The 21,702-nt window shown below is 42.1% G+C and overlaps 1 protein-coding gene and 1 non-coding gene across 2 annotated transcripts in view; both read left to right on the top strand.

Moving 5' to 3' along the window:
* The first annotated feature begins 15,762 nt into the window (after positions 1-15,762).
* Positions 15,763-15,835, top strand: TRNAF-GAA (transfer RNA phenylalanine (anticodon GAA)). The gene has a single exon. It is a non-coding gene; the product is annotated as a tRNA-Phe (tRNA).
* A 196-nt stretch (positions 15,836-16,031) lies between these two features.
* Positions 16,032-21,702, top strand: part of DCT (dopachrome tautomerase) — an 80,766-nt gene continuing 75,095 nt past the window's right edge. The window contains exon 1 of the mRNA XM_070579060.1: positions 16,032-16,144. The gene's annotated coding sequence lies outside the window, so the exon portion shown is untranslated. The remainder of the gene's footprint in view (positions 16,145-21,702) is intronic.

Below are 21,702 nucleotides of genomic sequence, written 5' to 3'. Positions count from 1 at the left end.
AGGATGAACCAGAGTTATAGAGGAAACCAAGGATGATTCAAGGCAGAGTGACTAGCAGAGTGAAAGCATGAAGTTGTAAATAATACTGTCTGTTCAGGGAACTACAGATCATCATTCTCACAATGTGCCCCAGTTCATTAGGGAGGTGCAAATAAAAATTATAATGAGAACCACTTCACACCCATTAAGATGGCTATTATTTTAAAAAGCAGAAAAGAACAAGTGTTGGTAAGAACATGGAGAAATTGAAACCCTCATGCATTTCTGGTGGGAATGTAAAATGATGCAGTCACTGTGGAAAACAGTATGGTGGGTCCTCGGAAAGTTAAACATAGAATTACTATATGATCCACTTCTAGCTATATATCCCAAAGAATAGAAAGCAGGATCTCAAACAGATCTTGTACCCCAATGTTCATAGCAGGATTATTCACAGTAGCTAGAAGGTGGAAACAACCCAAATGTACATCTATAGACGAACGGATAAATAAGATGTAGTATATACAAACAATGGAATTGTACAATTCCACTCATATAGGTACCTAGAGTAGACAAATTCGTAAACAGAAAGTAGAATAGAGGTTTGCCAGGGGAGGGGTGGAGGGCGAAAGGGAGAGTTTTTGTTTAATAGGTACAGAGTTTCTGTTTGGAATGATGAGAAAGTTCTGAAAGTGGATAATGGTGATGGTGGCACAACACTGAAAATATACTTAATGCCACTGAATTGTACATTTAAAAATAGTTAACATGGTCGGGCCCAGTCCAGTGGCATCGTGGTTAAGTTTGTGTGCTCTGCTTCAGCAGCCCAGGGTTTGCAGGTTCGGATCCCAGGCACAGCATGGACCTAGCACCACTCATCAAGCCATGCTGTGGTGGCACCCCACATAAAATAGAGGAAGATTAACACAGATGTTAGCTCAGGGCCAATCTTCCTCACAAAAAAATATATACGTATAGTTAATATGGTAAATTTTGTGTTATGTATATTTTGCCACAATAATAATTTTAAAAAATGTATCCCCAGACCAACAGCATCTGCATCGGTTGTTAGAAATTCCTGAGCCCTACCCCACACTTACAGAACCATAAACTGTGAGGGTGGGGCCCAGTGATTCTGATGCACCCTAATGTTTGAGAACCAGTGCTTTATATGGTTAGAGAGGAGATGAGGCTGGAGAGGAATGTGGTGGCCAGGTCGTGGACAGCCTTGTCTGCTGTGAAAAAATTCGTGGGCTTCATCCTGCCAGCAGAGAGCTAATTCAGAATTTTAAGGAAGAAATTGACACTGTTAGATTTGTGAGATTTATCTGGCTGCTAATTCCAGAATAATATGTGCTTATTGCAGAAAGCTTGGAAAACTAAATCAATAAAAAAAAGAAAATCACCCATGACCTACCACTGAAAGATAACCCCTGTTAATATTTAGATGTATGTTCTTCATTTCATTTCTTGGAACATATATAAACATTTTTAAAAACCAAAAATGGGGGCCGGCCCGGGGGTGCAGCGGTTAAGTTTGCACGTTCTGCTTCTCGGCAGCCCAGGGTTCTCCGGTTCGGATCCCGGGTGTGGACATGGCACTGCTTGGCACACCATGCTGTGGTAGGGGTCTCACATATAAAGTAGAGAAGATGGGCACGATGTTAGCTCAGGGCCAGGCTTCCTCAACAAAAAAAGAGGAGGACTGGCAGTAGTTAGCTCAGGGCTAATCTTCCTCAAAAGAAAAAAAAACAAAACTGGGGTCATAATGGATATACTGTTTTGGAGCCTGCTTTTTTTCACTAAGCAATATATCATGAATGTTTTTACATGTTATGAGATCTTTTGCCATCTTTATTGACTGTAGAATTACATTTTTGATAGCTTATTCTGGCATCAGTATGGAAGATGAATTTAAGGAAGCAAGATTGAGCTCCTGCAGGGATCCAAGTTAGGAAACTGTGGCAGTAAATCAGGCAGTCGATGATAAGGCCTGAAGCACCTCACTGCAAAGGGCAGCGTCGGGGACAGGTGTGAGGACTCTGCAGATTAAAGAACTTGTTGATTGATTATACGTGAGAGGTGCACTTTCCTGACTTGGGCAGTATTTTAACGTTTTCAGTGTTGAACTGGAAAGAGTAGAGGAACGGTAAATTACATTTGGGATCTGTTGAGCTTTAGAGATCTGTAGAAACAGTCAAACACATGAATCAGATGCTCAAATTGGTGGGCAGGGTTTGAGATCTACAGATACATATATGGGAGTTAAATGGTACTAAAATCCTGAGAGTGGATTAAATCCCCCCAAGGAGAGCATATAAAATGACAAGGTTGATGGTGGGCGGCATGATTCATAGACAAGCCATGAGAAATACCAAGGCGTTAGTTGCAGGCACAGGAGCAGTGAGAAGATGAATAAGGAATGGTAAAAAAAAACAACAGAGGAGGAAATAACAGCACAGAAGCCAGAGGGATAGACATTCAATAGCAAGCAGGTATCTAGCTGAAGTTCAGGAAGGCAAAGATTTAAAAAGCATCCTTTGGTTTTGGCAATGTGCAGGCAAATTTTCTGGAGTCATTTTAGTAGAGTGTAGGGGAGAGGAGAGGCATCTGGATAATAAAGATTGAGCAGCGGTTAGGGAGTGATGAATGGAGAAATGCAATTTAGACCTGAGGAGCTGAGAAAAATCAAGAGAGGGCCAGCCCTAAAGAGGAGGCAGGGTCAAGGAAGCTGTAGGAGGATGTGATATAATAAGAAATATATTTGGTCTTTGCCCCAGGTTCCTTGCACAGAGCTCCTAGAACCCTGGGAATTTCCTGAATGAAAGGAGTGTCTCTTAATCATAAGGAGCCCCTTTAGATCAGAGTTGAGTTTATGCTAATTAAATGACTCAGGGTGGGGCCCCTAGATGGTCTCAGGATGGAGCTGGTCACCAGAAAGACCAAGTGATTAGAGAATGGGATCTTTCAATCTCATCCCTCCACCTCCAGGAAGGGGAGAGGGGTCCTGGAGATTAAGCTCTATGAAAACTCTTGAACAATGAGATTCCAGGTTGGTGAACACATGGAGGTGCTGGGAGAGAGTGCACCTGGACAGGGCTTGGAAGCTCTGTGCCCCTTCCTCTGTATCTTGCCCTATGCATCTCTTCCGTCGGGCTGTTCCTGAGTTGTATCCTTTATAATAAACTCAAAAACCAAAGTAAAGTCTTTCCCTTAGTTTTGTGAGCCATTCTAGCGAATTATTGAGCCCAAGGAGGGGCTGGTGGGAACCTCAGATTTAGAGCTTATTTGTCAGAGGTGCAGGTGATAACCTGGACTTACAATTGGCATCTGAAGTGGGGGCAGTCTTGTGGGACTGAGCCCTTAACCTGTGGGGTCTGATGGTAATTCCGCAGTGAATTGAACTGTAGAATACCCAGTTGGTGTCCACAGAGAATTAGAGAATTGCTTGGTGTGGAAAAAAACACACATTTGGCGGCTAGAAGTCTGAGTGTGGTACTAGTTGAGCGTAGAGAAGGAAATTGAGGTTTTCCTTTCAGAAGGGTTTTCAGAAGCTGCTTTATTTTGTTTTTAGCATGGAATGGACTGTGTACTATTCTAAACTGAAGACTGGGGAGTAGAGAAGGAAAGATTGATGATAGTCAGAAGTGGGTAATTAATGGGGTACAATGTCTGAGACGATGGGCTCCACGGGCAAGTACTGACCTTAAGGTGGAGTGAGATGGGTAGAGTTCACCTCATCCTCCTGGACCAGTAAAGGCAGGTGTTGAGATGAGTTTGGATATAGAGACTTTGGGGAAGGCACATGAGGAAATGCACCATGGCCGCAATTTCTTCTTGAGAGTGATAGGGGAGGCAACTGAGGAGAGAAGTGAATTTTGAAGAGTCACAGGAATATGAGAGCAGAAACCCTACCACTACCAAGACGAAGGTGCAGGCAGGTATGAAGGCCGTGATTTATAGTGGCAGCTGTTACAACTATAGAAAAAATGCTGCATTGAAATCCCTGTACACACCTACCCTATCACAGGTGAGGGTATTTCTGAAGGATTGATGCCTGGAAATGCTGTTTCTGTGTCCAAAGGCACAAGCACTTAAAATTGCAAAGTTACAGATGAAACTCCCTGCCCTGTGTCCAGTTGTGGGCATTAATAGACCCTTTAATCTGGGCCAATTTGAAAGATGTGAAAATTCTATTGTTTTATTGCACTTCTATAAGCTAGCTTAAGCTAGCTTAAGCTTTTTGTGTATGTTTATTGGTCACTTGTGTTTCTTTTTGTCTGAACTGCCTATTTATATTGTTGTGGTTTTTCAGCTGGGGTGTTTGAAGCAGATCTTTTTTAATGACATGATTGAACATTATTTGGAGCATCACCTTTGATGTCATCTCCCCTGACATGAGCTTCAGGGTCCATCCAACCGGGCTTCCACTTAGGATCCCAATCAGATGAGCCTCAACCGTCCATCTCATCATCCTTGACTTGGCTTCACTACTCCCCCTACTCAGTCTGGACTCCAGTGGTCCAAACTGGTGTAAACTCATTCCTAGCACTCTTAATCCTGCTGCCTGCTCTCTTGCTGCCTCCTTCCTTCTGTATTGCTGAATTCCTACCGTGTTCCAAGCATTATCCTTACCTAGTCCAACCTTGAATGAACCTGACCTTTCTCTAATTCTGCACCTGTATTATAGGATATTGCTGAAGAAAATTTCAAAGTTTTACATACAGTATCAGTACTACCAACATTTGAGGCCCCATACCAACAGATAGGGTCTCAAAACTGTGAGCAATGCTTTCATCTGTCCCTGTTTAGCTCCCTTTTATATGCCACAGGGAAGGAGCTCTCAGTTTTCGTCACAGTGTTAAGTTCCTGATCCCATTCTGGTCTCGCTCGTTCTCAGACAATTCTCCCAGCACTGTTGTAGAAGGAGGCAAAATGATGCCATGGTTAAAAGCATGAGTGCTGGAGTTGTGTTTGCCAGGCCAGAGTAACCCTGAAAACTGGTGCTCACCTTTGAAAGTTCTTGACTAACCCCTTGAGCAGGTGTGCTTGAGCTTGCAAAATCCTAGATCCCTAGATCCCTCAGTCCTGTGGATTCCCACCCTTCCCTGACTGAGGAGATTCTGGGAGAGGATCGCCAAGGTGAGGACCATGGCAACCATGTCCAGACAGACATCCTGCCAGGCTGTCTCCTGCTTGGAGGACTGAGCAAGGATTAGTCATATGGAATCCTACAGCTGGTGAGTTCCTGGGGAGTGTAAACCCACCATTCTAACCTGGTTGGAAAGTGACAGCATCCTAGTGTTATTTCATTAGCTCTCCTACTAGGAATGGATGAATAGAGTGAGCACCAGGGTTAGTTGGCATTGTAAGGCTCTGATGACCAGTTTCTCGGACTTTGGAGGCTGCATTTGAGCCATCAGGCTGGGCAACTGAAAGGTGGCAGCAGCAACACCTGCATAGGGCGACCATGAGCCCTGCCAAGCTTAGGAGAACCTCCCAACACTTCCAAGTTCAAAGTTCACCACTTCAGGCCTCTGTGACCTTTAGCACATTTCTTCAACTCTGTGTTGATATCCTCCTCTGTAAAATGGAATAATAGTTATTGTGAGTTTTAAATAAGGCAATACACGTAAAACACTCAGACCATGCTGGTATAAAAATAATAAGTGCTCAGTAAATGTTAGTTTTTATTTTTATTTCACAGGAAAAAGTAGAGGAAACAGGAGTCTCCTCACCTTGAACACAGAGTTGTTCCCTGCCTCCTGTCTTGTCTTCCTCCTCTGTTTACCAACTATGTCCCCACTCAGCCACCTGTGTCCTCACCTCCTGATCTCTCAGGCCCTTGTTGTAGACTGACTTCTGCCCCCATTGCTTTACCAAGTCTGTTTTCTCCATCAGCACTCATAACCTCTTAAATGAGAGAGCCAAAGGCAATTTTATTCTCACTTAGCAGCAGGAGCATTTGGCCCTGTTCATCCCTCAGTTGTTAAAACGCTTTCTTCCTTTGCCTTCGGCAGTACCACTCTCTCCCATCTCACTCATCACTTTCCCGGTCTCTCTCTTGCTGGCTTCTTATTCTGCCTATTCCCTAAATTGATGTTCTGAGCTGAATCATTCTTGGTTGTGGGGGGCTGTCCTGTGCATTGTATGGGTTTAACAACATCCTGGACTCTACCTCCTTCCCCAGTTGTGACAACCAAAAAGGCCTCTAGACTTTGCCAAATGTCCCCTGGAGGGGCAAAATCACCCCCAGTTTAAAAACACTGCCCTGAAGCATTACTTCCTCTGCCTCCTCATTTACGTGCCCTCTTGGGAGATCTCATTCATTCCTGTATCATCAGCTTGCATCATGATGACCATAATTCCCATGTTTCATTTTCCCAGCACTTACTTTTTTTTTTCTGGGTTTTACGTAAAAGACCAGTGAGCCTGGCCATTTCTATTCATTTGTGGGGTTTTAAAGCAACAGGTTGTGTGTTGCTGTCTCTGCTCTCTCAGTTTCTCTCTGCCTCTCTCTCCACACACATATCTGCTCTCCATCCCCACTCCAGGCCGAACCCCTTGCTTTTTCACACACCACTGACCACATACAGCTCACTTTTTTCCTTGAACCTCACCCTCTACGGAAGAAGTAAATGTTTTGCAAGTCTTGTGCTTGCTAGGGATTTCACTGAAGTTTTGTTGTTGTTTAGAAGGACTGATCTTTAATGCTCACTTTGATGCTTCATTATAAAAACTTCTACCTTTGAATAATTGTTCTCTGATCTTAGCTTTACTAGTTAGTATTTCTAATACTGTTGTGTTTATAGCTAAACTCATTATGTTCTAATTGACACATTCTTTAAAAAAATCAGTTTTGCCCAATGCTGGAAAATATTCTATTTTACCTATGAAATATTTCTATCGTAAGTGCAGGAAGTGGGAAGCCCCCTTTTCATCATCCTGCCTTGATTAGGTCAATTTCCAGGTGCAAAGGAAGCAGTTCTGTCATGGTCTTCCTCCTGTGGCTCTAAGCACTTGGGACACCCTCCAATCAAGTGTCTAAGAACAGTTCTGTTCTTTGCTTAGTCCCCCATCCATTGACTTGGAATGAAAACATCGCTCACTTAATGAAGATAGTTGTAAGAATTAACTACAGGGGTAGGAGGGGGGGAAAGCAGGTTTTCAGGTTAAAATGCTGAATAAAATTTACAGAGATGAGAAATATTAAATAAAATAGGCCAAATAAGCCCTTGAGAAATGTCTATTTCCAGCAAATTTTAAAATTTTGATTAATGGTTCTGGAGTTCTGCCCTTCACATTTTTTTCTTGATAGAATAAGCTTAGGTGAAAATATAAAGCAATTTTTCTTTGCCTGGAAAAAAAAGCCTCCAAAGTAAAATGTTCATTTTAGCTACTTGGATGTTACCCTCAAGTGAAAATTCTATTTGTTAATGTTCAGAAAATACACATTTCCATTAATCTGCTACTCTGCAGGTTTCCCTTTTTCCCTTATAACATTCTAAATAAGTATGCTGCCTCTGACTTACTCTGCAAATGTTTCAGCTATCATAAAATAGAATAGCGCACCACGTATTAAAATTAAATCAGTTTAAAATTCTCAGGAGTTGACACTGTGGTTGCTTAATAGACTAATCAAACCACAGTTTTAGATGATGTTTCTGCAATATCCTAATTACTGCAATCTGATTTTCCTTAGTAATTGTGAAGGTCAAAACTGGAAGCTTGCTTCAAAAAGGAAATTAAAAGTTAAGAATAAAAGACAAGGAAGACGTTTTTATCCCCAATATATGTCATGATAGATTATTAAGTTGACCTTGTAAAAAGTTAAAGAAAGATTTTGCTGTAAATCACATTGGAGTTGACTATAAGGTATGGAAAGCGTGTTCGAAATCTTCTGGAAACAGCATAATTTCATTTAGTTGTGTTATTTTTCAAAAAAGGTGATTCATTATTAAACAGAAAAATCATATCTACACGTGTTTTGATTTTTATGCCTTTGTAAGGCTTTCATGCGATTAAAAGCAGAAGTAGGGAAAACATCCTTTGTCAGACCACATGTCTTGATTTGGTGATTCCAAAAATATGGTCCTGGTATATACGGGACAAACCTTAGCAATTGATGGGCAAGGGGCTACTTAGACCGATTATGGATTCCAGGAAGGACCTCTCTGTTCTAAAAAAATATATCCCTAATCGCATTCTGATACCTGAAATCCCATTCCTAAGGAATTAAGTTCTTCAACTTTTAGTGAAAAATAGCATTAAAATCCAGAAATTTCTAGGATGCATAAGATAAAACATATTTCTTTTTTCAGATTTTTATTGTGAAAAGTTTAAAACATACAGAAAAATTGAAGGATAAATTTCTCTACCTGGATTCAACAATTGTTCACATTTTGCTATAAGGGTTGATTTTCTCTTTCATAGCTTTTTGTTTGTTTGTTTTGCCAGGATCCAATAAAGGTCCACATATTACTATTGGTTATATCTTTTTAGTCTCTTAAACATAGAGCTGTCTCCTCATCTTTTTGGTGTTTTTATTTTTTTCCTTGACATTGATGTTTTGAAGACAGCAGGCCAGATGTCTTAGAGAATGTCTCATCCTCTGGATTTGTCTAGTTATTTCTTCATGGTGTCATCTAATTTATCTCCGTTTTCTGAATTTCGTATAAACTGGAAGTTAGGTCTACATAGAGGCTTGGGTAGTTTCAGGTCAAACATTTTTGGCAAGAAGCTTTTATAGGTGATGCTATGCATGTTATATTCCTGTATACCAGGAGGCCCATAAAAATGAATTGAAGGACTTATTTATTCCTACACTGAAGTATAAATGATTCCTAGTGGGTCCTTTCCTGAACCCAGGTTTTATTAGGAAAGAGTGAACTGAAAGCGATTAGACCTCAAGATTCTCAGAGCAACGTTGGCATAGAATTTCTTCATGTGCTGGGGGAATAAGCCAGGTTAGCATAAGCAGCAAAATTCAGCTCTGCGTAAGGTCAAGAAAACCATTTGCCTCAAAAATCTAATGTTCCCAAAGTGCATGTGGATCATAGATTTAAATAAGCTGCTGTATTTTGATAAGGCTGGTCTAATACAGGGACAAGCATGGTGCAGTGTGACAACTCTGGCCTAAGAGCTGAGACCTGAGTTCTAGTCCCACCTCTGTCACCAAATAATGGTGTGACTTTGGGAATCATTAACCTCTCTGCGCTTTCATTGATTCACACATGGGAGCAGAGGCTGTTGTCCCAGCTGATCTGAGGTCATTTGTAAATATTACGTAAACACTGATGTGATTCAATGCCAGTGTTTACTTCTTGTTGAGACAAGGAACAACACTTTGATTTTACTTCTTGCTACCCTTATGGGGCAAGCAAGGAAGCATCAGTCCTTCCCAAATCAAAGCATTCCTCCTTATCCAGTTGTTCAGACAATCGTTATTAAGAGGGCAGTATGTGCAGTCTGAATACAGTGCTTCTGTCTGTGGTGTGATGGCTTCCTTCCTGCCCACCAGGGAAGAATCGGGCACTGGACTATCAATGGGAAAAGACAGAGAATGATGGGGTGGAGTGCAGCCCCTCCTGAAACATATGCAGCCTTATGTGGTCGGGGAAAACTGGGTGTAGTCAACTCTTCCCATTCCAAGTGATGGGAATGGGCTGGATAGCTGAGTGGTGGAATCTGGGGTGAGGGCCCTGCTTTCTGTTCTAATTTAGGAGACCCCTGGAAAAGTGCCCTTACAGCTCCAGCTGCAGCATAGAGGAGAGTGAGTCCGACGAGGCTTCTGCCTCACGTTGCAGAGTCTTGCCTGAGTCCTGACCACAGGAAGCAGCAAAGCTTCACTATCCCCTTCCTCTCCCTCCATCCCACCCACCCACAAAAGTCCTCTAGAAAAACTCTGGCCTGTGTATTCCAGGAGGACAGGGAGGAAGAGGGGAGAAGAGCTGACTTGTCACCAAGGCTCCTGGGTACAAGTGAGGTGGGTCAGGAATTGGTCAACGCGGTGGGGGGTGGGGGGGGTGACATGGAATTGGGAGTGTAACAGTACAAAAAATAGGACTAGAGAAGTGGCTGAAAGCGGTGGAAAGACAAGAGTGAGAGGCACCTGGGAGGTTGGAGGGGAATCAGGGCCAAATAGCACAGGTGCTTCTGTGTTCTGGCCTCTTTTCTGAGCCTCTAGTCATTTAACGCCATCTAGTGTGTCTTCAATGGGGCAAAGGAAGAGATTGATGTATTTCTTCTTTCTGGCATTTATTTTTGAAATAAGGGATTTAGGAAACTCCTGGGTTAACTTTGTTTCGTGTTTTTTCTTTGAGTGAATAATCAGGCCTTATCCCTTAATGGCTGGATGGGGCGGGCTTGAGAGATGGTGCAGGGATATAGTTGGGAGGCTGGCCCACTTCATCAAAAGAGAGAGACAAGCAATTAAGCTGACAAGTATTTAATGAGCGCCCAAGCCTCTGAAACTCCAGCTCTGGAATCCAAGTTTTCTGGCCTTTAGGGCATTGTGCAAAATCCACATGGTTAGTTAGGCGTTTGTTTGATGGATGTGGGAGTATTGGATCAGAACATACGAAAAGCTTGGTAGGTTGTTCTTGAGTATAATTTACTTAATTGTTTCTGGCCTGGTAAGTATACCCACAGGCTTTATATTGATGCATGAGATTCAACAAAAACAAAAAACAATAAGGTCTTTATTGACTTGTGGTTTAATGGCTTTAAATAAATTAACTTCTTTTGGATCAATTCAGCCCACTGATGATATTTGCAATCTATTAACTTTTTTATACTTCTCCCCTAAGTTACAACTTTAATATATAACTTTGAAAAATCACTTTACATCATCAAGCAAAGGTATTACTTTCTACACACAGAGAACTTCAAGATGCATATACATGCCCATAAAAAAGCATCTACAAGAAAAAGCTGAGTCCTGACCCCAGATTCCAGTTTTCAGATTTAGACTCTAATGTCATTTTTCTTTAATTGAAATAGGTTTTCTCAAAAAAAAAAATTATGCTGAATGGGTCAGCAGTTAATTCTGCACCAAATAAATTGTTTTAAACTGCTGTGGACTGAATTGTGTCCACCCCACCCCCCTTCATATGTTGAAGCCTAACTCCCATTGTGACTGAATTTGGAGATAGGAGTTTTAGGAGGTAATTAGGTTAGAAAGGTCAGAACAGTGGGGTCTTAATCCTAATCCGATGGGATTGGTGGCATTTTAAGAAGAGGAAGAGTGCGCCCGTCTGTAAGCCAGGACGAGTTCTTACCAAGATCGGCTGGCACCTTGATCTTGGACTTCTCAGCCTCCAAACTGTGAGAAAATAGATTTCTGTTGTTTAAGCTCCCCATCTATTGAACTTTGTTCTGGCAGCTAAGATGATAACCTTAAGAAACTACTCATGGTGTCTCTGAGCCTGAGTTTCCTGATATGTAAGAGTTGTGGATCAGGCTAAATAAACCCTTAGTTCTCTTCCATCTCTCGCGTTACTTACTCTGATTCTAAAGGAAATTGTCTGGCTCCAGAAGAGCACCAAATTTTTTTTTTATTTTTTAAAAATTCTGAGTTTCCAATTTTCAGAAAAGTTATAAAGCGGTACAGAGAAGTGCCGTATATCTTTTACCCAGGTTTACCAACTTTTAATATTTTTCTCCATACACCTTTTTATATTCTGTGTGTGTGTGTGTATTTGCACACATATTATTTATTTATTTTTCTGAACCATTTGAGACTAGATTGCAGATATGACATTTTTTATCCCTTAATACTTCAGTACGTATTTCCTAAAAACAAGGATATTTTCTTATCTAATTTTGGTGGCCAACTTCAGAAAATTTAACATTGATATGACATTTTACATAATCTACAGTCCATGTTCCAGTTTCTTCAATTGTCCCAATAATATCCTTTAAAGCATTTCCCCTCCGGAATAGGAGCCAGTCCAGGGTCATGTAATGCATTTAGTTGTCATGTCTGTTTATCCTCCTTCCATCTGGAACAGTTCCTCAGCTTTTCTTTGCTTTCATGACTTTAACAGTTTTGAAGAATACAGGCTAGTTATTTACTAGAATGACCTTTATTTTGGATTTGTTTAATGTTGCCTCATGATTAAATTCAGGTTATATATCCCTGGCTGGACCACTAGTTAAGGGACATTTTGTCTTTTCCAGGAATCACATTAGGAGGCACCATGATGTCTGAAAGCCCTTCATTGGTGATGGTAATCTTGATGACTAGATCAAGCCACTGTATAGTTTCTATTTTTTCCCCTTGCAACTATTAAGCAATCCTTGGTGAGACTCTTCGAGACCATGCAATGATCCTACTAAACATTTAACTTTCCCCCAGACTTAGCACCCATTGATGATTCTTGACTGACCCAGTCTTTACTATGATGTTTGGAAAATGGTGATTTCCAATGCCAGCACTCCTTCCACATTTATCACTTGGCACAGTTCATTCAGCTATAAGCCAGAACCCTCAGTCTCCTCCCCCCCAATATTGTACTCATGGATTTTCATTTTATTCAAAGGGGGAATCATCTATTACTCTCCTTATTTATTTTGATGCTTAGAGTGTCCCAGATTTGGTCAGTGGGAGCCCCTTCAAACCGGTTCCTATGTCCGTTTGACACACTCCCATCTTTTTAATACTTCTGAGAAATACTGATTAAAATCAGAGGCAAATCAAAATAAGTACTATTTTTTTGTGCTGTGGAGTCTCAGGAACAAAGTTAAGGACAGATTATCAACTGATACCAGTTCAAAAATTTATTAGATACTATAACTGTATATAACATATTCTCTTTAGTTGTGCTATTCTCAGGTCTTCTAGTTAGTTCTCATAATTAGTTTTCACAGTTGTCATAGGTAATTACCCTGGAGTTGGCCAAAATCCTTGGGCTAATTTGGAACACAGGCCTGCAGCCTACGCAAAGCTTTACCACATGGAGTCTTCTTCAACACTTTATCCTCATTTGAATGCCAGCTTCTTTGTCATCTAGCCCTTGCTGTGATGTGGGTGCCAAGATTTTCACTTCACTTTAGCCCTTGGCAGTTGGCCCCTGAAGAAGTTCCGATGGTTCGTCTTGCCTCTGCAATCTTGCTGAGCAAAGCCAGACTTTCTCCCAAACTCAGTAATATTTTCATTCCTGCTATCCACACTAAGGCACTGAGCTAGAGGTTTCCAAACTTTCTCTGTTCACAATGCTCTTAGTGTCTCTGTAGTTTTTTCCAATGCCCCCAAGCCAAAAGAAGTATCGAACGGTTCCTTTTATTAAGTACTCAGGCCCAAACAACTTATTAAGTATTTATGTCCAACAACTTGGTAATTGTTTGGAAAAAATTATACACATAAATTAAAAGAAAAGTTATATATTTTTTTTAATGATTTTTTTTTTAAGATTTTATTTTTTTCCTTTTTCTCCCCAAAGCCCCCCGATACATAGTTGTATATTCTTCATTGTGGGTCCTTCTAGTTGTGGCATGTGGGATGCTGCCTCAGCGTGGTTTCATGAGCAGTACCATATTCGCACCCAGGATTCGAACCGACGAAACACTGGGTCACCTGCAGTGTAGCGTGCGAACTCAACCACTCAGCCACGCGGCCAGCACTAAAATAAATGTTAAATTTTTATTTCATTCTTAAACAACCATCATTGCTTTCCAATGGGATGTGTGCACCTGTTGCATAGTGCACAATTTCTCCAGCTGTGGAAGCAGATTAGACATTGGCCCGCCTATTTCCTGTTGTACATTTATTTTCATGGGCAATTGCTTTTTATCACAACTGCTGAAACCCCAGCTAAGAGATGATGTCACTGGCAGAAATGAGGAGTGCTCTATTGCTGAAACTATGAACTACCTAGTGATTTGTGCAGTGTCCCACAGATGTCCAGTATAACTGTGTCTCCCTCAAAAATGGAAAATATTCTGCACTGCAGTGCCCCAGGGTGCTTATCTGCACAGTTTGGGAACTATGATACACTAAATTCTGGAAACTTTCAGTCTCCTTTGTAATACAGCAACAACAAACATGGAGTTGATGTTAAAAATCTTATCACCAATGGTGAAACTAGTAGAGTTCATTATGTAGTGTATGAATGAATAATTATGTAGCACCAAGCTGTGGCTCTTTTTCACAGTTTATAAATGGGGTGATCACAACGTTTATTTTCCAACTATTCTAGCATACTTTTAAAAGTGAAAGGGGTACTGCCATGACAGGATTCTGGGACAACAGATGTAAACAGGGACTGTCCTGGGCAAACTGGTTTGTGTGGCCACCCAGTTAATCCACGACATACATCATATCCCCTACATTCTGAAATCCACGTTTACTTAACAAATGATCATCACAATGTGGTTTTTATCATCTCGTAATTTCCCCAAGGATCTTATCACGTTAAATTGTGAAACGTGAAGTTTATTTGTCGTGCTCTTTCTTCTCTTCTCTCTCCCGATCTTTTCCCTCCATTTCCCCTCAGACCCTGGACCTTTTCTTCCCCTACTCTCACCCCAAATCCCATCAAAACCTACCAGCCACTTTCCTAGTCATCCGGGTTCAAGTCTTTCCTGCCGTGTTTTGAGGAGAATGTGAAAGGGAGCTACATTCATGACACACGAGAAAGCCTGTCAAAGTCCTCTTTTCTTATCCTGCCTTTATGTATCACCTGTGCCAGGCTGCTGCTCCAAATTTCTCCTCCTTCCACTCCATGCCCCGGAAATCCTTCACAGGTCAACGTCCATCTCTAAGCTCTCTTTGCTCTCTTTCTTCTCTTTAGCCAATGACTTTTAAATTTCAAATTCTTCTCTTATCTGTATTTCACGCAACAAAGGAACCCAGAAAGCGACTCTCCACCTTAGATATCGCAAACACTTCCAGTATTCAATCTTTTATTTTTCCTTTCACATTCGAATGCATGCATCAATCCCTCAAAACCGGCTCTGAAGCTTCCACTTAAACGCAAAGCTCCAAGGAGCCGGCTAACAGGGCGGTACAATAATCATGCTGCCTTCAGAGAATTAGAATTTAACTAGAGAGAAAATACGTATATATAATCAACAGGATATCTGGGCATTGCAGAATGTCTGTACCTGGCCCGTAGCGGATGCTTCAGAAACAGTTGTCTACTGATGCAGGAAGTAGTACTGACATCAGATAATCGTGGTTCATACTCGCCAAGCTTTTATGGAGCGCCTGCAGTGTGCCAGGCTGGCTCCGTGCAAAGTGGTGGTAGGCGAAGGGGGCATTTCGAGGGCCCAGGATCTCAAGGAGGCTGCAATCCTGCCTCCATACCCTTGTCCACTCCTTCACCCCAATCGCGACAGAGATGTGCGGCCACAGCGGGAAGGGCCTACCCCGCCTGCGCAGGCGGCTCGCCAAGGGCACCACCCTGCCCCGGGATCGCGGGGACCAGCCCTGGGAGGATGGAACCCGCCTCCAGAGGAGCGGCCCAGCCCCGCCGCGCGGCCTCCATCACTGCTCCGGACCCAGCTCTGCGGGGCTGTAGGCGCCCAGGCCACCGGCCGCCGACCCCAGAGGCCGACACACGGGCTCGTTCGTGATGCCCGTTGTTGCTAATTACGTCAGAAACTCGGATTATATTGAAGAAAGTAACGTATACAGTGCACCTAATCATAGCTTATAAAAAGCAAGGCAGAAGAATTCTGATGTAACCGTTCAATACAAGAAAGAAACCGTCAGCGATTGTGGGGAGGAAACGGATATGAAGACTTCAATAACAGTTTACTCCAAAGGCAGCAAAAAAGGGCGCCGAAATAGCTCAGTTGGGAGAGCGTTAGACTGAAGATCTAAAGGTCCCTGGTTCGATCCCGGGTTTCGGCAGGGCCTTCCTTTTTCAATTTGAAGGGATTCAAATTTCCAAGGACTCCTTGCCTACAGTAACCTGGCTTACTAAAGCCAGCGCAAGTGAAAACTGGGACTTCAAGGGCGAGCGAGAAAAAGAAAACCCTTCTCAGTCTCTCCCAGGAGAGCAGCCACTTGGCACCGCCGCTTCCGGGGCGCCTAATGGGCGGGCGGCGAGGTGCTGCTGCGCATGCGCGGCGCGGAGCCTCGGGGCTGCCGAAGCCCTGCTCCGCCGCGAAAACCGCGAAGTCCGGCCGCGCGAGGCCCACGAGAGCGCGCCCCCGGGCGGTGAGACGCAGCGCGCGCCCCTGGCACGGGTCTGGGCGCGCCCGGGGGTGAGAGGGTGCCGGGCGCTGGTCGCGGGCAGGCGCTGCCTTGGCGGCTGGTGGTGTGAGAGAGGAGTCGGTCTGCCTTGGGGGACGAGAAAGACGACGTCATCCCGAATTTCATTACCCAAAGCGTCCGAGTTTGAAAAGCAAAACCCTGCTGTTTAATCAAATGGCCCCCATCTGGCCCTGCCGGTGAAGGGAACCGGCAGCGCAGTCTTTCTGGTTGGGGGCGCACGCGGGGCGGCTCGGATGGCTTGACCAAGGTTACTTGTCGGATGGGTCAAGCCGCGGCAGCTTTACAGCTCTGTAAACTGTATCAGTCTTGCACCTAAACAACTTTATTTAGAGTCTAGATTGGTGGCTCCTAAAGTGTGGTCCCCGGACCAGCAGCCTCATCTTTACCTGGGAAGTAGTTAGAAACGCAGATTCTGGGCCCCACCTCAGACCCTAGTGAATTGGAAACTGGGGCTGCGCCCAGCACCAGGTGTTTTAACAAGCCCTCCAGGTGATTCTGAAGCAGCTATAGTTTGAGATCCACTTATTTAGACGTTCTTTTTCTAAAAGAGCCCTCTCCTAAGACTTTTTGTGAACAAGCTTTTTCCTTTTACTGTCTTTTTTCCTGAAGTCTGAAATAAAGCTTAGACACTTGCTCGAAATTAATTTTTCTGAGAATTTTGGCTTTCGCACTGTGTGTTGCGGGTGGGATGTGCAGGGGTATGAGCTTTCCTAGGCTGTTGGTGTGCAGTACAGAAAGTGGAGGCCCGGACCCTGCTTCTAAATTGTGTGGCTCGTGCCAGCTGAGCCAGGACTTGGGTAGAAGTTGCAAGGATGTAGATTTGAATTAAAGGAGGAAGAAATTTCAATCTATTGGAATCACTAGAAAACAGAATCTGCAGTTTAGTGGGGTGGTGAGTTGCTGGTCTGCAGTTGAATGAGTCACTTGTGGGATTTGTACCTTGGGTCTTGCATATCTTCTGCTTCTATTGGTTTGAAAGGAAAAGGCAACTCACGCTTATGAAGTACTGTGTGCTCTCAGGTTAATTCACTCATCAATTGGACATTAATCATTGACTCCCCACTATGTGCCAGGCATGATTTTATCTTCATGACTACCTCATGAAGCGCATATCATTATCTTCATTTTACCGTAACAATCCTTGTAGGATTGCAAGGATTAAACATAATGTGTGTCAGTCATCTTACATCTGCCAGCTCCTCAATGTTACTATATATTAATAGTTGTTGGGATGTTTGGTTAACTGTGTGCATAAAAATGAGGGAAACCAAAAGCTTTTTAATTGGAAAGGGCTCTGTGGGGAAGTATGTCTTGACTGGACCCTCAGAGGAGGATTTCTTGGATAGCAAATAGACCCAACTGGAGCTCAACCAGCTATCCGCTTGTTTAAATGGAAGCAGAATGGTGTGCGAGCTGAAAGTGAGTGACTTCATTTCAGACAGCCTGAGGCCTGACTACCCTAAGAGACAGACATCGTAAAACCATGGATTTGCTACTGGAGTAGGCATGTTTGGTATCCAGGAGACTAGAGGCACATACTTGTTAGAAGTCTGAAGAGAGGAAGTTGAAACGGGATAGTTGGGGCAGGCCCCCACTGGGAGTGTGGTTGTAAAGGGTTTTGCTGGCCTTGTGGGAGGGAGGAATGATTGTGACGAAAGTAGTCAGCATTAAAAAAATTACATATATATAATTTTAAAAATAATTATATAACATACATTTACATATATATATTTTTTTACCTTAAGAAGTAAAGTCTAAAGATGTAATCTGATCATCTTTATTGCCTTTCATTGACGTGTGAAGTGCTCTGATAGATGTCAAACACCATCACTTCCCAGGAGTGAAGGCTGAGAAAGACTGAACACAAGTTGTCTGCAGCTCCGGGGTAGCTCTTTGTAACTGAGGAGAAGGTGAGGGGTGAAAGTGTGGAGTCAGCGCTTACTTTGGAAAAGAAATGCTTTCAGTGGGAAGAACACTATCAACATTAAACATTCATAAGAGTTAATGCTCATTGCAGTGCTCTATTGTCAGCAGAAAGGTCATGAATGTCGCCTCTTGCTTCAGGCCATCTATCTGGGGTGGAAGGGGGAAGGCATCTCAAATTTCCTTGGAAAGCTTTTAGAAGGGAACCTGGGACATCTGGCTCATCTAACAAATTTCTAAGGTGATGTGCAAGCATGTTGCTAAATGACTCTTTATTTCTTAATTATTCTGGACACTATATTCATTTTAGGCCAGAACTATGATATAGTGAAGCTGTTATAATTGTTATATATATTAAACTAGATGAGCATTTAATAATTCATTGGGGTCTTTTGTGCAGTCAATGTGTACATACATTAATGCCTATTTTATTAGTCTTGGGTCATAATTCTAGTCTTTTAAATGTATAATGCTTTACAGTTGTTTAGTTTCATGTTATATCATTTGTCATATCTCAGATTTATCTGTTAAACCTTGGTCAGAAATACAACTCCTGTTTGGATTTGCCTGAGATTCCAGGAATGTATGGATCCTACACAATCATCCTCAATACATGGTTTCAGATTGGATTACCATGTTTAAGTGTAGCTCACTTATCTAACTGAAAATCTTGGAGGGTTGTTTGCAGGTCCTGACTGTTGGGGTGTAATGTTTGGGAGAAGGCCAGTTGATAGCCTGGGAATGAAGCAGGACCATTTGAGCAAAGGCAAGGGTCTTCTTATAACAGACACCTGGTCACATATTAGTTCCATAAATTCCAATTTTCATATAATGAGTTGTCTTAAATCAGGATGCACAAATATGTGCCTATTGACTGCCTTCATATATTCCACAGAGCATTTTGAGCAACCCCTCCTGCTCCAAACTTCATTGACTCTCTAGTCCAAAGTGTCAAGAATAACTAGAGTCAACATTTCTGTAGTGTTTTTTATGTGCCAGGCATTCTGAGGAGCACTTTTCATATGCAATCCCATTAAACTTGTGAATAACCTTTTGAGGGAGGAGGCATAGTTGAATGTAAATTTAAAAAAATGCTACATAGGAGTGCTGTTGTGAAAAGCCAGCATAATTCTGAGATGTCTTAAAATGGAACATGAGCCAAAAAAATAAAGCAGTAGTTCTTTTATATGTTGCATTAGTGAGATCCATGTGAGAGCTTTTTGATCAGTTTTAATTAACTTGAGAGAAAAAGGTTAACAAAGAACAAAAACATGATTAAGGAAGAGGAGATTTATTTTAAAAACAATGACAAAAGGATATGAAATAGATTTGCCAAAATAAAAGAAAACTAAGAGTAACTTGATTGTGGTTCAAATTACTATTTCTCAGGAGTATATAATTTCCAGGGAGGTGCCATAGGAAGAAATAGATTTAGACGAAGGCAGGAGAGATTTATGTTAGATAGCAAGAGAGTTGTGATAAGATATTTGACCTAGTTTTGTGACAGAAAAGTGTCAGTCAAGATTGGATAAACTAGAGAATTGCTGTTGAATAAATTTGTATGTGTTTAAGAGGACTGCTTTGGTATGTAGGGAAGGAAAAAAACTTTTCCCCACTACCCTCCTAGGTTCTCAGCTGGGGCCCTGTAAACTAGGCTGACAAAAGACAGATTAACATGAGAAAAACAAGTAGAATTTATTAATATGTGCAGTGTGCATACACATGGGCTCAGTGATGCGTAACTCAAAGAGGTGGCTAGAACTTGGGCTTACAGAGCATCTTAATAGAAGAAAAGTAAATTTGTAGAGAAGTGACAAGACAAAGGAGAAGGACTTCGAGCTTCTGGGGGGCAAATTGTGGGAAGGCAGATGTTAGGGGGAACTAACGGAAGATAAGAGCTAGTTAGCAAAGTTTGTTCTGTAGATTTCTCTGGTGCTGTCTCTGGGCTGATTCGGGTCTAGAGTTGTCTCCCGTGATTAACTTCTGTCCTTCCTGGTAGAGAAGGAGACAGCTTTACAAGTTTATGTCCTGTTTTTAGGTAAATGGAGGGGAGGGGGCAGAGAGCTTTTCTTGTATCTGCTTCTTCTCAATTGCCTTCAGCTTAAAATAATCCTTATGGCAAAGTGGCATGATTGGGGGCGGCATAATCTGCCATCCTTCAGACACTTTCAGAAAATCTACTGAGTTGTGGTTTCTTTGTGGTTGTTGCTGTTGATAGTTCAGGAAGGAAGGGGGTGGGGTAGTGTGAGGTGTGGACATTGCTGGCAGAGACCATAAAAAGGGTGGTTGGGATGGATCTTATTATTTCTTAACACTAAGTGTGTCTAGGAGGAATACCAGCACCTGTCCCTGCCTCTGTGATGCGTTAGTGTGTACTCTAGTTAGAAAAAATTTTAAAAAGCACTCTGCATCCTGATATAGATTAAGACAGCCCCCCAGAGGATCCCCCTGTCTGGTTAGAGTCCCCATAATAAATGAAAAATGAAGCCATGAGCCTTTCCTCAAAGTTATTGACTCTGCATCAAAGATAATTTTTATCCATGACAATTTCAATGTTGATATCTGAAGATATGTGATGACCTTGGTAAATAAAACACTGTGACAGAATCACTGTTTTCTGATCATGAACAGACTAAATGTACACTTGGTAACATCGCTCATCTTGTGTGTAGATGCTGGTGTGATTTGATTTTGGGGGGGTTTATTCCAGAATTTCTTGTTTGTTTTTGTATTGTTTTTAAGCTAGTCTTTTTAAAACTTGGACTCCCTTATTAAATTTCTTTGCAAGTAAACTATTTTTCTTCTAAATGCTTTTTTTTCAAAGCAAATGTCTGCTCAAAGATGGGTTCAGTGTTAGAAAAATAAAAATCTGGGTCCTTCAATAGAGTTTCAGGCAAATGGAAACATGCAGAAGTGAATGCATGAATGCATAAAGCACAAAGCTATGTGGGGTGAGAATTCAGTAAAGAAAATTGCTATTCCATTCTTGATGGCCTTGAATAAAGGGAACAGGCACGTAAAGATGGAATGCCCAAGAATTGTTGGTGGGTGTGAAGACCTGAGTTAATGTTTCCATAGTAATGCACTTGCTTAAATAACATTGATGTGTCCTGTTAAAGAGGAGGCGTGCACCCCTGCCAGTTTGTTTCATGTAAGTTTCATGATTGCCTAGAAGGAGATTTGATAGTAGGCGGTAGTCCATGAAATTAATTATTCAGGAAATGAATATGCATATAGTTCTATACCTTTACTTGTGTGAAGATAAAAGATGAGGCAGGTGATTTCCTAAAATCCAGAGTTCTGCCCCTGGAGTCCTTTCCAGCTGCAGTGGCCCATGTGTGGAGATAGGACAAAGCCCTCTTCTCTCCACATTAGTGCAGTTCTCTTTGAAATCTGAATCTTCCCATACTCTGTCTCATCTTCACAAAGTCTATGTAGTCCTTGACTCTACTTTTCTAGGAGTCTCTTAACTGGGGAGCCCACTCCCAGGAAAAATATCCTTAGAACAGGAGGACAATGTGAACAGAGGTTTTTTTCCTCTTTCTGCATCCGTTAGTTCCCAGAGCACAGGCTCTATT

Source organism: Equus przewalskii, chromosome 16, assembly GCF_037783145.1.
Source record: "Equus przewalskii isolate Varuska chromosome 16, EquPr2, whole genome shotgun sequence".
Lineage (NCBI taxonomy): Eukaryota > Metazoa > Chordata > Mammalia > Perissodactyla > Equidae > Equus > Equus przewalskii.
The sequence above is the reverse complement of the archived record's forward strand: the minus strand, read 5'-3'. Positions and strand labels throughout refer to the sequence as shown.